The sequence below is a fragment of the Tachyglossus aculeatus genome, chromosome X2 (assembly GCF_015852505.1).
Source record: "Tachyglossus aculeatus isolate mTacAcu1 chromosome X2, mTacAcu1.pri, whole genome shotgun sequence".
Lineage (NCBI taxonomy): Eukaryota > Metazoa > Chordata > Mammalia > Monotremata > Tachyglossidae > Tachyglossus > Tachyglossus aculeatus.
Window position 1 is genome coordinate 1843700 of NC_052100.1, and position 23970 is coordinate 1867669.

General features: G+C 53.0%; 1 protein-coding gene across 1 annotated transcript in view; it reads left to right on the top strand.

Moving 5' to 3' along the window:
• The first annotated feature begins 2725 nt into the window (after nt 1-2725).
• DIAPH1 (diaphanous related formin 1) overlaps nt 2726-23970 on the top strand; it is a 70165-nt gene continuing 48920 nt past the window's right edge. Inside the window, exon 1 of the mRNA XM_038770856.1 lies at nt 2726-2811. The gene's annotated coding sequence lies outside the window, so the exon portion shown is untranslated. The remainder of the gene's footprint in view (nt 2812-23970) is intronic.

Genomic DNA, 23970 nt, shown 5'->3' on the forward strand with positions numbered 1-23970 from the left:
TGGAGCCCAGCTCAAGCTGGGAAGTTCTGGATATCTAATACCCCGCTTCCTTTGCCTTGGCTGTGCCACAGCCAAGGTGGCCCTCCGCCCCACCCGCCTGGCCCACTGGGACCCTTGTGCTGGTACTGGCACGAGGCTGACCTCCCTTGCTCCCCCGGATCGGTGATCAATAGTATTCCTTGTCAGCTGTGTGACTTTGAGCAAGTCACTTAACTTCTCTGTGCCTCAGTTACCTCATCGGTAAAATGGGGATTAAGACTGGGACAACCTGACCGCCTTGTAACCTCCCCAGCACTTAGAACAGCGCTTTGCACATAGTAAGCGCTTAATAAGTGCCATCATCAGTGTGGCTCAATGGAAAGAGCACAGGCTTTGGAGTCAGAGGTCATGGGTTCAAATTCCGGCTCCGCCAATTGTCAACTGTGTGACTTTGGGCAAGTCACTTCACTTCTCTCTACCTCAGTTACCTCATCTGTCAAATGGGGATTAAGACTGTGAGCACCCTGTGGGACAACCTGACCGCCTTGTAACCTCTCCGGCGCTTAGAACAGTGCTTTGCACATAGTAATTGCTTAATAAATGCCATCATCAGTGTGGCTCAATGGAAAGAGCACGGGCTTTGGAGTCAGAGGTCATGGGTTCAAATCCCTGCTCCGCCAACTGTCAGCTGTGACTGGGCAAGTCACTTCTCTGTGCCTCAGTTCCCTCATCTGTAAAATGGGGATTAAGACTGTGAGCCCCCCGTGGGACAACCTGACCACCTTGTAACCTCCCCGGCGCTTAGAACAGCACTTTGCACATAGTAATCGCTTAATAAATGCCATCATCAGTGCGGCTCAATGGGACCGTCTCTATATGTTACCAACTTGTACTTCCCAAGCGCTTAGTACAGTGGTCTGCACACAGTAAGCGCTCAATAAATACGATTGAATGAGTGAATGAATGAAGAGAGCCCGGGCTTTGGAGTCAGAGGTCATGGGTTCAAATCCCTGCTCCGCCAACTGTCATCTGTGACTGGGCAAGTCACTTCTCTGTGCCTCAGTTTCCTCATCAGTAAAATAAGGATTAAGACTGTGAGCCCCGCCGTGGGACAACCTGACCAGCTTGTAACCTCCCCGGCGCTTAGAACAGTTGCTTAATAAATCTTCTAGACTGTGAGCCCGCTGTTGGGTAGGGACCGTCTCTGTATGTTGCCAACTTGTACTTCCCAAGCACTTAGTACAGTGCTCTGCGCACATTAAGCGCTCAATAAATACGATTGAATGAATGAATTTATCCCTTCAAGGCCCTACTGAGAGCTCACCTCCTCCAGGAGGCCTTCCCTGACAGCCCCTTCCTTCCTCTCCCCCCCCGTCCCCCTCTCCATCCCCCCACCTTACCACCTCCTCTTCCCCACAGCACCTGTATATATGTATATATGTTTGTACATATTTATTACTCTATTCATTTTACTTGTACATATCTATTCTATTTATTTTATTTTGTTAGTATGTTTGGTTTTGTTCTCTGTCTCCCCCTTCTAGACTGTGAGCCCACTGTTGGGTAGGGACTGTCTCTATACGTTGCCAACTTGGACTTCCCAAGCGCTTAGTACAGTGCTCTGCGCACAGTAAGCGCTCAATAAATACGACTGATTGATTTTATTTGAACATATTTATTCTATTCATTTTATTTTGTTAATACATTCTGTCTTGTCGTCCGTCTCCCCCTTCTAGACTGTGAGCCCACTCTTGGGTAAGGACTGTCTCTATATGTTGCCAACTTGTACTTCCCAAGCGCTTAGTACAGTGCTCTGCGCACAGTAAGTGCTCAATAAATACGATTGATTGATTGATTTTATTTGTACATATTTATTCTATTCATTTTATTTTGTTAATACGTTCTGTCTTGTCTGTCTCCCCCTTCTAGACTGTGAGACCGCTGTTGGGTAGGGACTGTCTCTAGATGTTGCCAACTTGTACTTCCCAGGCGCTTAGTACAGTGCTCTGCGCACAGTAAGTGCTCAATAAATACGATTGATTGATTTTATTTGTACATATTTATTCTATTCATTTTATTTTGTTAATACGTTCTGTCTTGTCTGTCTCCCCCTTCTAGACTGTGAGCCCGCTGTTGGGTAGGGACTGTCTCTAGATGTTGCCAACTTGTGCTTCCCAGGCGCTTAGTACAGTGCTCTGCACACAGTAAGCGCTCAATAAATACGATTGATAATGATGATGATGATGATGAGTGAATAAATGCCATCATTATTATTGAGGGCGGGGTCGGCTGCCCCTTTTTGCACGTGTGGGCCGGGCCCGGTGTGGGGGGGGGGGGGGGCGATGGTGCTGTGCTGCGGGACCGCTCCCGGCAGGGGGCGCTGCTTCCCGCGGCCGCCGTGGAGCGTTCCATTCTCCCGCCCGCCCCCCCCCCGGGAGCTCCCCGCGAATGGTTGGGCCCGCCCAGGCAGGTAGCGGGCTCCCTCGCGCTATTGGTTCGGGCCGAGCGGGGGGCGGAAGTGGGGCGGGGCCTGGGGGGGGCGGAGGCGCTACATATTCATGAGGCGCGCGCAGCCCTGCATGCTAATGAGGTGTGGGCCGAGGCGGCGCGCGCGCGCGGGCAGTAGGGCGGGCTGAGGGGGACGGACGCGCGCGCGCTCGCTCTGTCGCCCGGTGTGAGGGTCCGGGGGCCGCACTCATGGAGCCGCCCGCCGCGGGGCCGGGGCCGGGGCCGGGGTCGGGCCCGGGCCGCGGAGGCCGGGACAAGAAGAAGGGCCGGAACCCGGAGGAGCCGCCCTCCGCGGCCGGCGACGGCAGCAAGTCCAAGAAATTCGTGAGTGTGTCCCCCCCCCCCCCACCTCCCTTCCTGCCCCCGCCCCAACCGTCTCTTCAGCCCCCGCCCCCTCAAGCCCTTCCGCCCGGTGCTTCGTCCATAACAGCCCCTCATCTTCAGCCCCGAACCCTCCCCCGCACCCTTTCTTTATCTCTCTCCCCACCTTACACCCTCACCTTCCCTTCTAAAACCCTGGAAACCCCCTTTCTTCATCTCCTCCTTTCTAAGGCCCCCCCCCCATCTTCCCCTCTTCAACCCTGGACCCCCCTTTCTTCATCTCTTCCCTCCTAAGGCCTCCCCATCTTCCCCTCTTCAACCCTGGACCCCCCTTTCTTCATCTCTTCCCTCCTAAGGCCTCCCCATCTTCCCCTCTTCAACCCTGGAACCTCCCTTTCTTCATCTCCTCCTTCCGAAGGCCCCCCCATCTTCCCCTCTTCAACCCTGGAGCCCCCTTTCTTCATCTCCTCTTTCCTAAGGCCCCCCCCATCTACCCCCCTTTCTTCATCTCCTCCTTCCTAAGGCCCCCCCATCTTCCCCTCTTCAACCCTGGAACCCCCCTTTCTTCATCTCCTCCTTCCTAAGGGCCCCCCCTTCTCCTCTTCAACCCTGGAACCCCCTTAATTCACCACCTCCTTCCTAAGTCCCCCCCACATCTTCCCCTCTTCAACCCTGGAACCCCCCGTAATTCACCTCTTCCTTCCTAAGTCCCCCCACATCTTCCCCTCTTCAGCCCTGGAACCCGCCTTTCTTCATCTCCTCCTTCCTAAGATCTCCCCCGCCTTCCCCTCTTCAACTCTGGAAACCCCCCTTTCTTCATCTCCTCCTTCTTAATTGATTCATTCATTCAATCGTATGTATTGAGCGCTCACTGTGTGCAGAGCACTGTACTAAGCGCTTGGGAAGTACAAGTTGGCAACATATAGAGACGGTCCCTTCCCAACAGTGGGCTCACAGTCTTAAGACCTCCCCGCCTTCCCCCTTTTCCCCCCCCCGGAACTCCCTTTTCTTCATCTCCTTTTTCCTAAGGCCCCCCCATCTTCCCCTCTGCACCCCTGGCACCCCAGTTTTCTTCAACTCTCTCCTTTCCCCCCAGTATTTTCCCCTCTCCGACCCTGGAAACTCCCCTTTCTCTATCTCTCTCCTATCCTGTTAGCCCCCGCGTCTTCCCCTCTTCAGCTCTAGAGTCCCCTCTTTATCTCTGTCCTCCTCCCTTAGCCCCCCATCTTCTGCTCATCAGTCCTGGAACCTCCCCCTTTTCTTCATCTCTCGCCCCCTCCTTCCTGCCCAACCCCAATCCCCTTTCCCTAATTCGTGCCCCCTTACTGACCTTTTCCCATATGGCTTCTCTAGCAGCCTCTTTCATCCTCCCCAACATCCTTTCTTCTCCATCACCTGCTTCAAGCTCCTTCCCCCCCACCCACCCCTTTGGGGATCTTCCTCCCCCCAACCCCTCCTTGCCCCCCACCCCAAATTCCTTCCTTCCTTTGGTCGATCCTTTCCTCTTCACCGCCAGCCTTCCTTGAAATCTGCCCCGCCGGGCCCTCCGCCCGGTGTCACCCGATAATCTTTCCCCTCGGGAATATTTCCTGACTTGTTGATGACTCCCGCACCCCACCTGGTTTAAATATCCCGCCTCCTTACTCTTGGAAATAATGTTCCCCTGCTCCCCCCGAGTTTGCCATTCATCTGCAAGAGTAATTTCCAGGACCAACCCCTGAGATGTTGTTCAGTTACCTGTGGTTATTTTCCCTCTAAGAGCCTCTTCCCTTTGTCCCTAAAAGCGGTTAGAAGAGGGGTAAACCCCACTCATAACATCCCCTTCTCCCCTAGGGAAAATAGTATTCCCCCTCCCTCCCCAACGTGGGGAGGGATGACCCAAGTCCAAGAAATTCGTGAGTAATCTTATTACTTTTTATACATTTCCTGTGATAACTGTGTTGTCAATTCTCCACTAGCCCCTCCTTTCCTCCCCCATGCCTCCCTCCTCCCCAGTCATTCCATATGCCACTAATATCCCAATCGAGCCCCTCACCATCATCCCTATCCCCAATTCCCCACCCCGCTTTACTGAAATGGGGAGCTAAACTATTTCTGTTGGAGAATCTGGGCAAGGCCCCTTTGCCCCTAAAGAGTGACCTGATCCATTTTTGTGTTCATAACACCCCTCTCCCCGCAACCCAACTCCTCTATCCTGGGGACTGTTCAACTTGGAAAGAATTAGAGCCCTCTGGCCCCCATGACAGAAGAAAGGCGAGGGGCCCCAAGGTCCTCATGGAGTAACCGTTTTGTGCAAGTTGTGACTGTTTCAAGGGCCTTCTCCCTGTCCTTTGCCCTCCCAACCTCCCTGTCCCACAGGTTTTTTTGGTAACATTCTTCCTCCTCCTCCCTGATTCCTGCTCCCCCTCCTTCCCACTTTCCACTCTGTCTTCCCCGTAAGTGTTTGAGAAGAGAGAAGGTGATAGGACGTTGGTGTGGGTTGTCATGGGATGGCTTGGACATGAGCAGAGCAGTGGCCCATTGAATCCATCCTCTCTCCAGCAAGGCCCAGGGTCCTTGAGGTTGCTGGTTTTTGCCGTGAACTGATTTATTTCGTTTCCCACTTTTGCCTTTCTTGCTGTTGACCATCTCATGTGGGTTGTGCAGGCTGGTGGCCCCTATCTCCCTCTGGGTCCTGACCCCCACCCTCGACTGGGTCCGTGGTGGGGCCGGTCCATGATGCCGGGCGGGGTGTACCGGATGGTCCGATGGGCTAGGACCACCCGCCCTCCCTTTGCAGGGACTATAACATTCCTGATCCCCCAAATGAATTTCTTCAGTCCCTCCAGGTCTCCTCCCTCCTCAGATTCCTTTCGTCCTTGCAGAATTCCAGCTTCTTGCTTGCCACTGGGGCCCATTAGGGTCACCCCTGCCCTTTCCACCGAGTCCGGCCCTGGCCCGTTGCCACCACTTGCACCTGTGTGGGGCGAGGCGCCTCTGGTATTCCCGTTCGTTCCGTCCCACCTGAACTTGGAATGTGGACGGAGGACTGAGTTTTTCCTCCACATTTGCAGAGTGAATTTGGCAGGAGTTGTTTGTGTTTGTTTAGAAGCTGGGAGGAGGTGGGGAGCTGAACTGCCCTTTCTGGAGTTGTGGGGCTTAACCCTTCTCTCACTGGAGTTTTGGGTCTGGTCTTATAGCCCAGGGAGGTTGGACTTTGCCCAACAAGAAGCGCTGTTTGTTGAACCTTTATTTTTTTAATGACATTTATTAAGCGCTTACTATGTGCAAAGCACTGTTCTAAGCGCTGGGGAGGTTACAAGCTGATCAGGTTGTCCCACGGGGGGCTCACAGTCTTAATCCCCATTTTACAGATGAGGTAACTGAGGCCCAGAGAAGTGACTTGCCCAAAGTCACACAGCTGACAGTTGGCGGAGCCGGGATCTGAACCCATGACCTCTGACTCCAAAGCCCGTGCTCTTTCCACTGAGCCACGCTGCTTCTCTTAAGCAGCGTGCTTTTCATTTATGACAAAATAGACGATTGTAGTCGCCTCAGAGAGCAGTGCTCTGTGGGAACACGAGGAAGGAGGACTCAGGAACCTTTGAGGTTCCTCCCCCCCCCCCCCACCCCCCAAATGGATCTGGGGGAGAACCAGACTCTTGGCATGCTGGCTCTGCTTCAGCCTCAGTAGGAGATTTTTGGGTTCTCAGGCGGGAGGTGCAGAATCCTCAGGAGGCAGCTCGGCTGTGTTCCCTGGATGCCGGCTCGCTGACAAAGTTCCTGTCCCAGAGGGCCAGGCAGTGTCTCTTTTGAAGCTCCCTGCAGCGGGCTGATCAAGGGCCTCTGCCGAGTACTTCCGTGGGGCCCCGAGCATCACTAATGCTGTAAGGAGGTGCTGGGGTGGCTTCTGACAACCGCCCTTGGCAGGTCCCCATGTTTGCCGGGAGTGGGAGAGGAGGGAGGAGCTGCTGGGTGAAGAGGCATCTGTGGCTTCCCAACCAGTTGAGGAAGTGGATGGGAGTGGGGTCTCCTAGGCACCTTGAGTGCTGGCCGGAGATGGGGGGCGGGGAGGGGTGAGCATGGGCGGGTAGTAGCATGCCATGCCTTCCTCTTCCAGCTCCTCCCACCTTTCCCCTCCTCTTGGCCTCCTTGCCCTCCCCAGTTAGTGGCCCATTGGCAAGCGTGTGTGCACATGTGCGCACACACACGAACACACACATACACAGTCCCCCGACCCCCGGCCCCTCCCACCCCCTGAGCCCAGAGCATTCTTCCAGTCTGGCCATTTGGGCACGCTCAGGGAGGAGGGTTTGGGACCCGCCCCTGGTTCCAGTTCCCCGGTGGCTGATGAGGTGGGCCAGACAGGGCAGTGTCAAGCTTTGCCTCCTCACCTCTCGGCCCCCCCTTGAAGCCCCTCTGGTCTGCACTTGCCCTTCTATTTGTGCCCTGTATGTTTCCCCTGGTGGCACCGTAAACACTTCACGAATAGTAATAATTGTGGTGGTCTGTCAAGCCTCACTGTGTGCCAAACACCATACTAAGCGCTGGGGTTGATGCAATATAAGCAGATTGGACACAGTCTCTGTCCCACATGGGGCTCACAGTCTAAGCTGGAGGAAGGACAGGACCATTTTACGGATAAGGAAAGAGAGGCCCAGAGAAATTTAGTGACTCGCTGGAGGCCACCCTGATCCCCTGATGCCTGGGCTCGTCCCAGTAGGCTATTGGCTGGCAGCTCTTAAGGAGCAGTGTGGCCTAGTGGAAAGTGCATGGTCCTGGAAGTCATGGCACCTTAGTTCTAATCCCTGCTCACCAATTGCTTTCTGTGTGACCTTGGGTAAGGCACTTAACTTCTCTGTGCCTCAGTTTCCTCAGTTGTAAAATGGGGATTAAATATGTGGTCTCCCCCCTACTTAAACTGTGAGCCCCATGCGGGACAGGAACCGTGTCCAGCCTAATTAACTTGACAGCAAAAGACAAGATCCAGTGCTTTGAACAGTGTTTGGTACGTAGAAAGTGCTTACAAGTACCATTTAAAAAAAAAAAACCCAAATTTTTCCCCATCAGAATGACTGCTTAGTACAGTGCTCTGCACATAAGTGCTCAATAAATACAATTGATTGAAGGACCCAGTCTGGCCTTGATTGGCTTGGAAGGAACCCCAGGTGTCCCTTTGTGGGAGACAGAGCTGGAGAATGACAGGGTGGAGTGATGATGATGATGATATTATTCATTCAGTCATATTTATTGAGCGCTTACTGTGTGCAGAGCACTGTACTAAGCACTTGGGAAGTACAAGTTGGCAACATAGAGAGGCAGTCCCTACTCAACAACGGGCTTACAGTCTAGAAGGTGGAGACAGACAGCAAAACAAAACGTGGACAGGTGTCAAGTCGTCAGCACAAATAGAATTAAAGCTAAATGCACATCATTAACAAAATAAAATAGTAAGTATGTACAAGTAAAATAGAGTAATAAATCTGTACAAACATATATACAGGTGCTATGGGGAGGGGAAGGAGGTAGGGCCGGGGGTGGTGGGGATGGAGAGGAGGAGAGGAAAAGCGCTTACTATGCTGACCCATGTGTTAAAGCAGTGTTCTGAGTGGGAGTGTCTCTGTCTCCTTGCTCTTCTTCATCTTCTTTTCTTGCCTTTGACCTTCCCATGCCCTCTCATTACCCCCGCCCCTATCTCCCTCTTCTCTTCAACCAGTCAATCAGTAGTATCTATTGAGCACCTCCTGGGTGAAGAGCACTTGGAAGAGTCCAGTGTAATTAGACACAGTCCTTGCTCTCAAGGAGCCTACAGTCTAGCCAGGGAATCAGACACTAAATTGCCTTTCCGTCCCTTTCCCATTTACTCCCTTGTCCCCCCCCCCCCCCCCCCAATCCTATCCCAACTTTACCCTCTCTTGTTCCCATTCCGTAGCAGTCACATTGCCTCGCAGAAAAAATCTGAGCCTGGGAGTCAGAGGACCTGGATTTTAGTTTGGTCTCCACCACTTGCCCTGCTGTGGACAATGGGCACGTCACTTAACTTCTCAGAGTCTCAGTTTCCTCATCGGAAAAGTGGGGATTCAAACCCTGTTCTCCCTCCTCCTTAGACCGGGAGCTGCAGGTTGGGCAGAGACCGTGTCCGACCTGATCACGTTGTCTCTACCCTAGTGCTTGGCAACTAGTTGAGTGCTAAACAAATCCCACTGTTATTATTAGGAAGGTGGGGGAGGAGGAGGAGGAGGAGGGACAAGGCCCCCTCTTTCCCCAGTCCTTCTGACTCAGCCATAGCTGGATTTTTGGTTTTTCGCTCCTGGTCCACGGGCTGGCTTCGTGGGCAGATTTGGGCCAACTCATTTGCTATTCCCACCCCCCTCTAGAAGAAAACCTTCCTGCTGCTTCCCCGCTTCCTTAATGTCAGCTGGCCACCCGGGCTCCCGAAGCAAGTCCCCAAGTCAGCCGTCTTTAGCCTTCAGTGGGAGGCCCTCGGGGAAAAGATGGAGGTGACAGAGAAAGGGAATGGGGGGCCTCGGGCCAGGCACCAAAGGGAAACCAGGCCGCGATCCCAGTCTGATTCCATTTCCTCTGGAGGAAGACTGAGACTAAAGCTCTCTTAAGCAGTGAGAAGCAGCGTGGCCTAGTGTAAAGAGCATGGGCCTGGGACTCAGAAGGACTTGGGTTTGAATTCCAGCTCCGCCACCCGTCTGCTGTGTGACTCTGGCCAAGTCACTTCCCCTCTCTGTGCCTCAGTTCCCTCATCTGTAAAATGGGGATTATGGTTCTGAGCCCCATGTGGGACAGGGACTGTGTCCAACATGATTATCTTGTATCTACCTTGGTGCTTAGAACGGTGCTTGGCACATAACAAGTGCTCAACAAATACCACAATTATTATTATTATTAAAGGGTAGGCTTCTTAGGCATGTATGTGTACATGGGGGTGTCTGTACATGCGTGTGTTTGTGTGTACCATGTCGGGAGGAAGATCGGGGGAAGCAGTGAGGCCGAGTGGAAAGAACTCAGGCCTGGGATTCAGGCAACTGGGGTTCCAGGCCCTGCTCTGCCAGTTTCTTGCTGGGTGACCTTGGGTAAGTCACTCTGTTTGTCTTTTTGCCTCAGTTTCTGCATAAATGAGGATGAAATATCCATTTTCTCTCCCCCTTTGGACTGTGAGGCCCATGAGGTACAGGCAGTGTGTTCGAGCCACTTGTCTTGTATCTAACTAACCCAGTGCTTGGCATTATTTTTAGGGAACCGTGATTCTCATCTTCATTACTGAAGAGAGCAAAAAACCCCTTCCCGAGCTCTGTAGTGTCTGTGACCTGCAGGGGTACACAGTCCCCGGGCCCAGCCAGGCCATAGGCTGAGGAGGCCTGGTCTGCCCTTTCCCTCTTCCCTCCACACTCCCAGAGCCCTTCCCTCCTAAGCAGTGGCCCCAGGGAGTGGGGAAACCCAGACCTGTGGCAGTGGGCAAAGCGCTGGCCTGACACCAAAGGGGCCACCAGTCTGCCCCAATTCAGTGCTCAATATGAAGAGGCTGAGAGGTGTTGTGGTTCTTGGAATCACAGCTCACTGTGCTTTCCCTCACCAGCTATATCAGCTGACTGAGAGAGGGTGAATCCGGGGATGTCCCTCCTCCCCTCCAGCCCATGGGACTTCCTTGCTGCTGAAGGCTGCCATAGCCAGGAGGCCGAACCCTGCCAGACGCAGGCTGGGATTGACTACGAGGGGTATCTCGCCAGCGGTACCTCAGTCTTGGTTTTGGCCGCAGTCGAAGGGGGAAGGCAGTCAGAGTCCCCTTCACTAAACTCTGTCGAGACCGGAGTCCCCAGGAGCCACACAGTGTTGAGCAAGCATGGCCTGTAATGAGGAGAAACAGAGGTGCCATTGTAGTCCACGGCCTGGGGGCTAACATCCTCTTCCAGTAGCGTTTGTTCTAGGCTCTTGGTGTAGGGTCAACCCCCAGGAGCTTTGGACTTGTGTGCCGTGGTGGTCTGTATGTTGGGCCACCTCTAGAACCAGAACTAGGCATGTTAGAGGGTGGGGAGACCTGCTGCTTGGGAGAACATAATATAACAGACACACTCCCCGCTCACAACGAGCTTACAGTCTAGAGGGAAGACATCAGTCAATCGTGTTTCTTGAGGGCTTACTGTGTGCAGAGCACTGTACTGAGCATTTGGGAGTTGGTAGGCACGTTTCCTGCCCACAATGAGCCTGCAGCCGAGAGGAAACCAGCCCAATAGCTCAGGGGATCTTCTTCCTTCTGGCAGTGGGGATTAATGATGCGTTGCCATCCTGAGGGATCCCAGGGCACTTGACGAACAGATGGGCATTTTGCCTCCAGTCAACCCGACAGCCGGTTAGCAGCCTTGTAGGAATGGCAGACGTCGGAGGTGCCCCCAGCTTCCCAGAGCCTCCGGGCGGGGGGATCCTGGAGAGTCCCTGAAACAGAGCTGCCAACAGGGGCATGTTTCATTAGCTGCCTGACCACGTGGTGTGTGAGGGCTTGTACTTACGTACTTATGTTGCCAACTTGTACTTCCCAAGCGCTTAGTACAGTGCTCCGCACACAGTAAGCACTAAATAAATACGATTGAATGAATGAATGAGGGAGCACCATCCCCAATCCGTTCTTTCTTTGGAAATTAATCTCCTTTGGTACAAGTGCAACTCTCAGAGGCTGTTTAGTTTATAATAATAATTATTATTATTACTACGAGTGATAATTTTTATTGGGAAGCAGCATGGCCTACTGGAAAAAACACAGGCCTGGGCGCCAGGGGACCTGGGTTCTAATTCCATTTGGGCCAGTTGCTTGCTGTGTGACCTGGGGTAAGTTACTTTACTTCTCTGTGCCTCTTTGAACTCCTCCTCCCTCCAACTGAGACTCTGAGCCCCACGTGGGCCAGGGACTGTGTCCATCCTGATAAGCTTGTATTTACCCCGGCGCTTAAAACAGTGCTTGACATATAATGAGTCAATTGTATTTATTGAGTGCTTACTGTGTGCAGGGCACTGCACTAAGCACTTGGGAGAGTACAGCACAAAATAACTGACACATTCCCTGCTCACCAAGAGCTTATACTATTAAAAAGTAGTAATAATAATAGTGGTAGTTGTTAAGCCCTTATTCTGTGCTAAACACTGGGTGTGGCAGATTCCATGCAATCAGATCAGGCGCAATCTCCATCCCACATGAGGCTCTGGGTTAGGGGGAGGGAGAGCACGTATTTCATCCCTGTTTTACAAATGAGGCAACTGAAGCCCAGAGAAGTTAGGCAATTTGCCCAAGGTCACACATTAACCTCTATGAAGGAGGGGTGGAAAAGCACTGGTTTGGGATCCCAAGCAGGGGGGGAATCTGTGGAAGCAGGAAACTCCAGTTGTTTCAGCAGTACCTGGGTGGAGTACCCTCCTGGGCCGTAATTTTCCATCAGGATCAGGGATGCCGATCAGGAATGTTCCAGGAGAAACCAAGGCTGCAAACCCCCGAGAAGTCAGGTTCCGGCCTCTGGACATGGCAGCACAGTGGGGTGGTGCTTGCCCTGGGTAGACCCGGCTTAGGCAGAGCTGATCAGCCCTTGTTTCCATTTCGCTTGATGATGAGACCCCCGGTTATAAGACTTGAAGTCGGCTCCCTCCCCATCTCCTTTCCTCCTCTCCCTCTTCTCGCCTCTCCCCTCCCCACTCAGTCCTGAGCTCTTGGCATGTTTTCAGGAGTATGTTACCGGGCAGTTCTAGAAGAGGATCTGGATTTGGTTGGTCCATTACTCTGTGTAGTTGGCAACCACCCCCCCTCCCCCCCACCACCGCAACTGGTTCAAATTCGGTGTAGGAGGAAACTGAAGAGGAACAGCAACAACTGGAGGTCTGAGGGAGTGACCGAAGAGAGATTAAAAGAAGCAAATCCGTATCGCTTACAAAGTGACAGTTAAGGAGAGGCGTGCTGTCCTTTGAGCGCCTGTCTGAGGTTCTTGGCACTGAGGAGCGGAAAGGAAGAGAACTAGTGGAAGCAGCGTGGAATGAGCTCATACCTGGTCATCGGGAGACCCAGGATTAAATCCCAGCTCTGCCGGCGGCCTGCTGGTTGGGCTGCCAAACCTCTCCGGGCCTCAGCTTCCTCACCTGTGAAATGGGGATAACCGAGTCCTCACCCTTCCTGCCTCTGAGCACTTAGGGTCCGCGGTGGGGATTGTCACACTTGGGTACCTTGGATCTTGGCACAACACCTAGAAGTGCTTAGTAAACCCATACAGCCCTTTTTTTGACATGGTATTTGTTGAGCGCGTACTGTGTGCCAGGCACTGTACTAACGTGTTTCAGTAGACAGTTCCTCTCCCACGTGGGGCTCACAGTCTTAATCCCCATTTTACAGATGAGGTAACCGCAGCCCAGAGAATTTAAGTAAATTGCTCCAGGGCACACAGCAGACAAATGGCAGAGCGAAGGTGAAACTCCCAAGCCCTTACTCTATCCACTAGGGCAAGGCAAGCAGGGTAACGGAGTCGGTTAGACTGAAGGAGGGTACATCTATTTGATAGCATGAGATGGATTAAGAGGACAGAAGTGGGAGAGCCAAAAAGTACAATTAAGTAGTTGGGCACTGTTCTGGGCTGGCAGGAGTGGGTGGAGTGGATGACATAATGGTTTTATTTTTTCCCCATCTCTGGTTCTGTGACTAACTTCCTGCCCTGTGACCCAGCTATGTCGGAGGGTAGGGCCGGGCTCCCATGTGAAACTCGACTCCTTGGCCCAGCAGGAAAGCTCCTGACCCACCTTGGGCGCTCTGCCCCAGTCCTCCCCGCCCCTGGTCAGCCTCTTCCCCTACAATCCCCACCCCCGTCCGTCCAGACCCAACTGAGCCATGGAGCCCCATCCTTGCTCCTGAGTACTGTGGGAATTTAGATTTGCCTTTGGATTCTCATGTTAGGAGGCTGGGTGACTTCCGTGAGAACAGAAAAAAGGATGTTACTTTTCCAGCTCTGCACCTCACGCTTCTTCCTTCACCTGAGCCTAACAGGTGGCCGTTTTTCCGCGTCCAAAGCCGGGGCGGGGACAAAGGTCGCTTTTCTGAGCTGCAGCGGATTTGTTTGCTGGGGACAGAGGCCAGGGATGGCTATCCCATTCCATGAGGGAGAAGGAGAGTGGATCTCGACCAGCCTCCGAGGAACTCTTGGGGGAAAGACAGGGCTCTTATCTGTCCAGCCCAGCTCTCCTGGTGGCCCCGGGCAGGGCCGGCCCTGGATCCCAGCTGCCCCAAGGCGGGGAGGAGTGGAATTCTCCCACCCCCTTCCGATGCCATTCCGAGTCCTACGGGAAACCTCACACAGCCTGCCCCTACCCGGGTTCATGGGTCGGGAGGGAGGAATTGGCCTCGTGGCCTCTGAAGGCGGAGCCCACTCCATGACAGCGTCACCTAGCAAGAATTTCGGCTGTGGGAGCCTCCGTGGCCCAGCGGCCAGGGGGAGGGGGAGCCTCATCTTCCCTCCTGCCCCAGAGGGCTCATCTCGCTGACTCCTGGGGGCTCAGGGCAGTGCTGCTGTTGTTGGAGCAGGGATGGGCTGGATAGCCCCTTCCTCTCCTTTGGGTTAATTCTGAGTCTGGGGGAGCTGAAATGTTATGTGACTATCGACTCGTAGTTAATGATTACAGGCCTTTGCTGGGGGAGAGAATCAGGGTTTTTCTCTGGCTCAGTCTGGTGGCAGAGAGGGGAAAGGAGTGGGCAGCTCAGAGTTGGCCAGCCTGGCATCCCCCGCCCCCTCCCCCTGGGCTCCCTCCGCCTTCAGATCCCAGGTCATCGGGCCCAGGGTCATTCCCCACAGCTCGCTGCAGAGAGCGAGGAAATGAGCGGACAACCCTGGCCTGCTCTGGTGCTGCTTTTTTTTTTTTAATGGCATTTGTTAAGCCTTTACTGTGCCCCAGGTGATGTACCCAGCGCTTAGAACAGTGCTTTGCACATAGTAAGTGCTTAATAAATGCCGTTATTATTATTATTATTATTACTACTAAGTGCTGGGGTGATAATAATAATTGTGGTATTTAAGTGCTTACTATATGTTAGGCACTATACTAAGTGCTGGGGTGGATACAAGTAATTCAGGTTGGACACAGTCTCAATCCCCATTTTACGGATGAGGGAACTGAGGCCCAGAGAAGTGAAGCTAATCAGGTTGGAAACAGTCCACGTGCCATATCATCAATCAATCGTATTTATTGAGCGCTTACTATGTGCAGAGCACTGTACTAAGCACTTGGGAAGTACAGATTGGCAACATATAGAGACAGTCCCTACCCAACAGTGGGCTCACAGTCTAAAAGGGGGAGACAGAGAACAAAACCAAACATACTAACAAAATGAAATAAATAGAATAGATATGTACAAGTAAAATAAATAGAGTAATAAATATGTACAAACATATATACATATATACAGGTGCTGTGGGGAAGGGAAGGAGGTAAGATGCGGGGGATGGAGAGGGGGACGAGGGGGAGAGGAAGGAAGGGGCTCAGTCTGGGAAGGCCTCCTGGAGGAGGTGCCATATGAGGTTCACAATCTTAACCCCCATTTTATAGGTGAGGTAACTGAGGCCCAGAGGAGTGAAGTGACTTGCCCAAGATTACACAGCCGACAAGTGGAGGAGCCAGGATTAATAATAATAATAATAATAATAATGGCATTTGTTAAGTGCTTACTATGTGCAAAGCACTGTTCTAAGCGCTGGGGGGATAAAAGGTGATCAGGTTGTCCCGCGTGGGGCTCACAGTCATCATCCCCATCTTACAGATGAGGTAACTGAGGCTCCGAGAAGTTAAGTGACTTGCCCAAGGTCGCACAGCAGACATGTGGCAGAGCCGGGATTCAAACCCATGACCTCTGACTCCGAAGCCCATGCTCTTTCCACTGAGCCACAGGTCCTTTGGACTCGCAGGCCCATAGCTAAGGCCTTCCCCTGTGGCTCTCCGTTTGGATGTGAGGGGGAGTTGGGAGCCCTGTTGGAAGAGCCCGAGCAAATAAACACATCTTTTAGACTGTGAGCCCACTCTTTTAGACTGTGAGCCCACTGTTGGGTAGGGACTGTCTCTATATGTTGCCAATTTGTACTTCCCAAGCGCTTAGTACAGTGCTGTGCACATAGTAAGCGCTCAATAAATACGAATGATGATGATGATGATCTGGGGAGAAAAGAACCACCACTTGGCCTCTGCCTTCCGAACACTGGACTCTGAGCTCTCAGTTTCAAATCAGGGCAGGACCGTAGGAGCCAAGGGGGCAACAGCTGCTGGAGAAAGCCAATGGGAAGCTGAACCCACCAAGAAGGGGAGCAAAAGGCAAATGTAAACTCCACCCTGGATGCCCTCTGCAGCTCCAGCCGACGTGAGAGTTAGAAATAGGGCTGCAAAATGGGTGACCGGGGCCAGCAAGATTGGGAAGGAACTTAAGTTTGGTTCAAGAGTCAGTCAGAAGGAGCAGCGCGCTGCTGTTGTCCAGGGTGACCAAGGCCAAGATGGCAAGTGGCGGAAATCTGTAAGCATGGACAGGGCTAACGCGGGCTTGTGTCTCACCAAGTCCACTGGCCCCAAGGGGCCGCCGGTTTATGTTTATGGTGATGTGGTGATGCTGTGGTGAAGAGGAACTACAGCAGCCACTTTCCTCCCAGCAGCCAGTAAGCCCGTGCCGTTGGTTTCTGTGGAGCTGGCAGGGAGTAGCCATCGGGTGAGATGAATTCATATGGCGTGAGGCCACTGACGTCCCTCTGGGGATCGCACATGCCATTCTGCAGAAATTCTGCAGAAATCTGGCCAAGGCCGCTTTGGGTGTGTTTTTACCCCTCACCCCCATTTGCTACAGAGCCATCGTTTTCCTCCCTAGTCCCCATGTTCACGGGCGCTACTTTCGAGCCACGAGATTTGACGGGGTTGTGGGGGTGGGCACTGACGAAAACAGAAAGGTCCCCGGTCCCGAATCTGGACCAAACAGGGCACCGACCGGCTGCGAGCCAGTAGTAGGAAACTGGCCAAACTAGGCCCCACCTAATTATTCAAGAGAAACATTCAGAGCGTTAAAAGCCTGGGCAGGATAGGTGAATTAATCCAGATTGATCTGTGAGGGGGTTGGTGACAGGGGGAGGTCTTGGAAAAGTTCAGCGCACCCCTCCCTGTGAGAGAGAATGTGAGGGTAATCTTCCTACTTCCTCAAGTGTGGAAAGAACACAGGCTTGGAAGTCAGGAGACTTGGGTTCTAATTCTGGCTCCATTTCTGGCCTGCTGGGTGACCTTGGACAAATTACGTAACTTCTCTGGGCTTGCTTCTCATCTGTAAGATTGGGATTAAATACTGGTTCTCCCCACCCACCAGCAGAACTTTGAGCACCATGTAGGGTGGGAACTGTGTCCAGTCTGTTAATTCTGTCTACGCTAACACGGTGCTTGGCGTATTGTAAACACTAACCATGCATTATTGTTATTTTTACCGTTGTTGAATAGGGATGAGAGAGGCCTATAATTCTTCTAGCATCCCCGAAGGCCTCGTTTCAAGCCTCCGGGTTTGAATAATAATAACTGTGTTATTCGTTAAGCGCTTACTCTGTGCCAAGCACTGTACTAAGTGCCGGTGCAGATACAAGATCATCAGGTCCCACTTGGGGCTCACAGTCTAAGCCCCAAGGAGAACAGGTATTGAATCCCCATTTTGCACGTAGGGAAACTGAGGCCCAGTGAAGTGACTTGCCCAAGGCCGTACAGGAGTCAAGAGGCAGAGCTGGGATTTGAAGCCAGGCCCTGACTCCCAGCCCCATGGCTTTTTCCCCTAAGCCACGCTGCTTCTCTTTGAAGTTATCGCAACTGAGCCCACCCTGCCAGGACTCCTCCAAAATGCGCCCCAGAGCCATGTTTCTGGAGCCACCAGGCAGCAGGGACTCCCCGGACCCCTGGGGCCCCCGGGACTGACTCAGCTTGGGCGCTGGGCGAGCTGCCTCGTTGGCCGCTCTCTGCATCCGCCTCAGCCTGTGCCGTTACTCCGAGGTTCATCGCCGGTGACGTCCGTTTCCTGCGTTGGAAACCGCAAGGAAGAAGTGGTGAAAAGCCTCCTTTGGGTCCATCCTATCAGGCAGGCAGCAGCCGCCACACCCCACGGGCAGCCGCCAGCCCAAGTGGCCGGCTTCGAGTTGGACTTCCCACCGAACCCAGCCTGCCGCCGTCGCCTTTGGCTCATCCCCCTGGGGCCGGGGTGTCACCCAGATCTAGGGACTCAGCACCCCGGTTTCCTTTTTTCCCAGGAGTTGCCCTCCCACACTTCTGGGTCTGTGGGGGAGCGGGAGATCTCGGAGGACTGGGTGGTCTGTAGGGTTGGGCTCCCCCTTTAGACTTCACATCTGGGCTACAGCCGAGCTGCGGTTGAGCGCGTCTCTGGTCTGTCTCTTGGTGCTGGAGTTTGCTGGATTTCCGCGAAACCTTGTGTACGCCGTCATTGTCACGCCCACAGATCTAGAGGGCCTAAGAAGGGAAGGAGGCTGAGCTGTGGACCACTCCCTACCAGCCCAACCCCCGGTGTTTCCACCGGGCTGAGGGCTGAGGTTGGGAGGGGTACGAGTGACCAACAGGGATTTGAGATCAGCAAGGAAGGACTGGTGATTGCCCGGAGACCGGGTGGAAAAGGCCCGGAAGAGCGGCCGGGCTGGTTCTGGAGCGGCGATCTGGGTCCGCCCTGACTCGGGGAAGCCCAGGCCTTCCTGGTTGGGCGCGGAAGCCACGGCGGCTGAAGAAAGTTCCTGTCGGCGGGGCCACGTGCCCCTCGGCCGGAAGCGAAACCACCCCTGCTGCCGACGGCCAGCCCGGCCGGCCCGGGAGGAGAGGGACGTTGCCACGGAGATCTGTAAACAACGTTTGAGTCACCCGGACAGTGTTTCCAAATGAAGTGGAGCCCCAGCCCTCTCCCCAAGGAGGAGTCCTAGCCAGGCAGGGGGAGTGAGCGAGGCCTCCAACCCAGGGAAGGGGCAGATGAGGCCTGTGACATCCTCGGCCGTCTCCCACCTCCTGCCGGGCGGGGATGGGGTGTGAAATCCGAGTGGGCCTCCTTCCCTGGATGCCCTCTGCTTTCTCAATGGGGCACAGGCCCGTCCAGCCCCCGGCCCCCTACCACCAGACTCCCCGGAGTCCTGCTCTCTCAGCTCCCGTCTGAACGGCTTATTTTTAGGCCAGCCGGATGGAAAGAGGTCCCGAACCCTGATGTTACCATAAAACCTCCCTCCCTGAATTACTATTTTGGAGGGCCGGCTCTCCTCGTCCGTCCCTCTGGAGCCTGCTTTGGGGGAAACTCATCGATTGACAGTGGGGATTGGGCCAGAACTGCCCAGCCGGTCTTTATCAGGCATCGCTGCTGAGGAGGGACCCATGGAGGCTGCTGGGATCCTGAGCATCTTAAGAGACAGGAAGCAGCCTGGCCTAGTGGATAAAGCCCAGGCCTCAGAGTCAGCGGGCCTGGGTTCTAATCCCGGCACCACCCCTTGTTTGCTTTGTGACCTTGGGAAAGTCACTTGACTTCTCTGGGCCTCAGCTTCCTCCCCTCTAAAATAGGAATTAAGACTCTGAGCCCTATCTGGGACGGGGACTGTGTCCAACCTGATTATCCTGTATCTACCCCAGTGCTTAGTACAGTGCCTGGTATATAGTAAGTGCTTAACAGATACTGTAAAAAAGTCCCAAAAAACTGAAACAGGATCAAGGACCTATGGTGGCACTAGGAGAAAGGCTGACAGAGGTCAGAGTTGGGGAGTTTCCGTATATTGCCTTTGGGAGGAAGAGAAAAATAGTGGCATTTTTTGAGCTCATGCTTTGTGCTGAGCAGTGTACTGAGCACAGGGGTGCTTAAAAAAAAATTCTACAAATTCAGACCCGAATCCTGCTCCCCAAGGGTCTTGGAGTGCAGAAGAGAGAAATTTGAGATGAGCCACGGGCAGTAGGGAGCACTTAAGACACAAGAATTGAGAGAAGAGGGAGGAGAAGGCTTTGACAAGGGAACAGCCTCAGTGTTCTTCCCCATCCCAGGCACGCTGTCAGGAAGCAAAGCGCCTCAGCTTTCCCAGTATTCCAGGGCTCACTTGGATCCAGCCTGGTGTATGCCATCCCTGGCCTCCGGCTCCAGGGGGGGAAGAAGAAAAGTCCTAGGGTTTGAAGACTCGTTCCCCATACTGGCTTCCCCTCCCCTGCTCTCGTCTCTCTCACCGCCAACCTCTCACCCACGTCCTGCCTCTGGCCTAGAATGCACTCCTCCATATCTGACAATCATTCTCCACACCTTCAAAGCCTTAGTGAAGGCATAGCTCCTCCAAGGGGCCTTCCCCGATTAAGCCCTCATTTCCTCTCCTCCCACTCCCTTCTGTGTCACCTTTGCACTTGAATTTGCACCCTTTATTCAGCACCCCATCGCACTTATGTATTAATAATAATAACAATGATGGTATTTGTTAAGCGCTTACTATGTGCAAGGCACTGTTCTAAGTGCTGGGGGGATACAAGGTAATCGGGTTGTCCCACGTGGGGCTCACAGTCTTCATCCCCATTTTACAGATGAGGGAACTGAGGCCCAGAGAAGTGAAGTGACTTGCCCAAAGTCACACAGCCGTTAAGTGGCGGAGCCGGGATTAGAACCCATGACCTCTGACTACCTTGTTGTGGGCAGGGGATATGTCTGTTTATTTTTATAGTGTACTCTCCCAGGTGCTTAGCAGAGGGCCCTGCGCACAGTAAACCGCTCAGTAAATCCGATAGATTGAGAGCTGAGCCGAGGAGCCCAGTAAGGAGTGTGGCCGGAGGGAAGGCAGTTGGCTGGAAGCCCCACAGGCCCAAGTCTCCAGAATTATGTAGCCATTTTATTTTTGCCCAAGGGGACATTACCCCGTGGCCTCTAAATCCGCTGGGACTTCTCTTCCATAAGGCTCAACGTCCCATCTTTCTCCTGCCTCTGCCTGGAGGACCCGTTTTCTCATTCCTTGGGGGCTCTTCCCTGCACAGAGTCCATCAATCAATGGTATTTAGGAACACTCACCCTGCACAGAGTACTGATCAGGGCTTGGGAGAGTACAGTAGAGCTAGTAAACCCCATTCTTGCCCTTAAGGATCTTATAATCCAGCTGGGAACACAAACACTAAAATAAATTGGCACGGGGGGTGGCAGTTATAAGGCTCTGTGCATAAATGCTGAGAGGATATGGACTAGGCCACAGGAAGCAGCAAGTGGAAAGAGCACAGGCCTGGGACTCAGATGACCTGGGTTCTAGTTCTGTCTGCTGTTTACTGTGAGACCTTGGACAAAAGTGACTTCTCTGGGCCAGTTACCTCATCTGTAAAATGGGGATTAAATCCTCCCTCCAACATACACTGTGAACTACATGTAGTACAGGGAGTGTGTTCAACGTGATAAACTTGTATTTGCCCCAACACTTAAAATAGTGTTTGACACATTTTAAGAACTTAACAGGTACCAAATTTTGAAAAGTACGAAGGTGACACTGTAGGGAGGGAAGTAGGGCGGGGAGATGAAAGATTAATCAGGGAAGGCTTCCTGGTGGAGATGTGTTTGTTTTTCCTTAGGGCTTTGAAGGTGCCAAAGAGGAGGGAGTAACTGGCAGTTGCAGTGAGTAGGTTGCTATTAGGGGAGTAAAATTTGCAGGCTTGGTTGTAGGGAGAGAGGGGACTAGGCAGTGTTGTGGGGAGAGCCGATGAGTACCTTATAATAATAATGGTGTTTAAGTGCTTACTATGTGCCAGGCACTATACTAAGCGCTGGGGTGGATAAAAGCAGATCAAGGTGGACACAGTCCCTGTCCCCTGTGGGGCTTAAAGTCAATGATGAGGCTTTTCTGCTTGAGGCGGGGGGAGGGATGGGTAACCAGAGGTTCTTGTGCAGAGGGGAGACGTGTACAGAACGAAGTTGTAGCAAAATGACGCAGGCAGCAGAGTGAAGTCTGGACTGGAGTGTGTAGAGACTAGAGGCAGGGAGGCCAGCGGGGGAGGCCGAAGCAGTCATTGAGGTGGAACATGGCAAGTGTTTGGACCACCGTGGTGGTGGTTTCTTGGCGAGTGGCTTCCACCTGGCCAGCCAGGGCTCCCCGGAGAGGCCCCACAGCCTCCACTCTACAGAGTAGCGAGCCTCTTCCCCAGGTTTGCCATTGAACTCCTTTCTCATCTACCCTGCTTACCTCTGATCCGACCTGAAGGAGCAACTGGGCCAAGACTGGCTCGTGGGTTTGCTTCTCATTTATTATTGAACATTAACGTGGCACTTCATATTTTGGAAAGTGCTCTAAAATCATTTTATTAGTTAATCTTCACACCAGCCCTGCGGGAGAGGGCGGGACTGTGGTTGGCTTTGATGGCTGGGAAGCTTGAATCGGAGGGGAGGACTGGGACATTGCACCAGACTGAGTGCTTGGGAAAGGTCAACAGACATGTTTGTTGCCCCAAACTTGTTGATTGTCACCAATCAATCAATCAATCGTATTTCTCGAGCAATTATGGTGTGTAGAGTACTGTCCTAAGTACTTGAGAGAGTACAGGAGAAGCAGAAGAAAAGTACAAGAGAAGCAGAGAAGCAGCATGGCTCAGTGGAAAGAGCTCGGGCTTTGGAGTCAGAGGTCATGGGTTCAAATCCTGGCTCTGCCAATTGTCAGCTGTGTGACTTTGGGCAAGTCACTTAACTTCTCTGTGCCTCAGTTACCTCATCTGGAAAATGGGGATTAAGACTGTGAGCTCCCCGTGGGACAACCTGATAACCTTGTAACTTCCCCAGTGCTTTGCACATAGTAAGCACTTAATAAATGCCATTATTATTATTATTACAAGAGAAGAACTCAGAGGACCTGAGTTCTAATCCCAGCTCCACCATTTGCTGTGTAACCTTGGGTAAGTCACTTCACTTCTCTGCACCTCAGTTACCTCATCTGTAAAATGAGAACTAGGATCGTAAGCCCTATGTGGGACATGGACTGTGTCCAACCCGATTATCTTGTAGGTACCCCAGTGATTAGTTCAGTGCCTGGCACATAATAAGTGCTTAACAAATATAATAAAAGAGAAGGAAAAAAAAAAAGAACTCTCAAGCAATGTCTTTAACCAGGTTGGATAGATGGCCTTATTGAGGGTGGGCTTGGGGTTCTATTGGTTCTTATTTTTCCCTGCTCTCCTATATCCCATTCCCCCTTCTCTCCCGTGCCTCCTCCCCTCCCAGGAACTGCATTTCCCAGGAACTCGGGTGGCTATGGGAGATGACCCGGATATGCCAAGGCTGGGAACAAATCACAGGTGTTTCACAAGAGGGTTGAAGTTTTGATGGGAGGGAGCCCCCAAGGCCTCCGCAGCACCCTGTGTTACCATGGGAAGTCGGAGCCAGTCTGGGTAGGCATGTCGTGATTTTGGGAAGGCTTTGAAGCTGGGGAGGCAGGCGGTGTCTGTTGTATATAAAGGAGGAAGGAGTTTCAGGCCAGAGAGAGGATGTGGGTGAGGGGTTGGAGATGAGATGGAAGCACAGTGAGTAGGTTGGTGTTAAAGGAGCGAAGGTTGGGTTGTGGTAGATCAGCAGGCAAGGTGGGAGGGGAAAGAAACTGTATTTTCCGGCACTTAGTACAGTGCTCTGCACACAGTGAGCACTTAGTAAAATGCTTCTACTACAACATGGAGGGGATGAGACCATGACTCCCCCAGTTGTCAGAGCGCCTCTGAAATCCTTCTTCCAAATAACAGGCTAAATTCGGCAGAGCAGAAACCACAACGATAACCCCTCAGCCTGAGCTGCCCCGCCCAGTTGCCACAACCTACCCAGAAGATCATGGTGGGTGGAGGGTGAGAGAAGGCAACCCCGGGCCTCAAACCACATCCATGGACCCCAGAACTCCAGGGTTGTCGCAGGGAGTGGTGCTCCAGGCCTTCTGAAATCCTGCCTCCCCTTAGCCTTCCCCAGATTAATTTGATTTCTGCCTAAATTGTATGCCCCCCCCCCCCCACCCAACTGCTGCCCAAGCAACCTTCCCCTGCCTCCGCTGTAGTGCCCACACGACCGACCAGCTGGGCCTGGCCATTTCCATATTGGGCTGCTGAAACACTTCTTCTGTAAGTCCGTCCCGTCCTCCCGACTCGGCACCAAACCGTGAGCTCCTCGAGGCCAGGGATCGTGTATCCTACCTCCCTCAT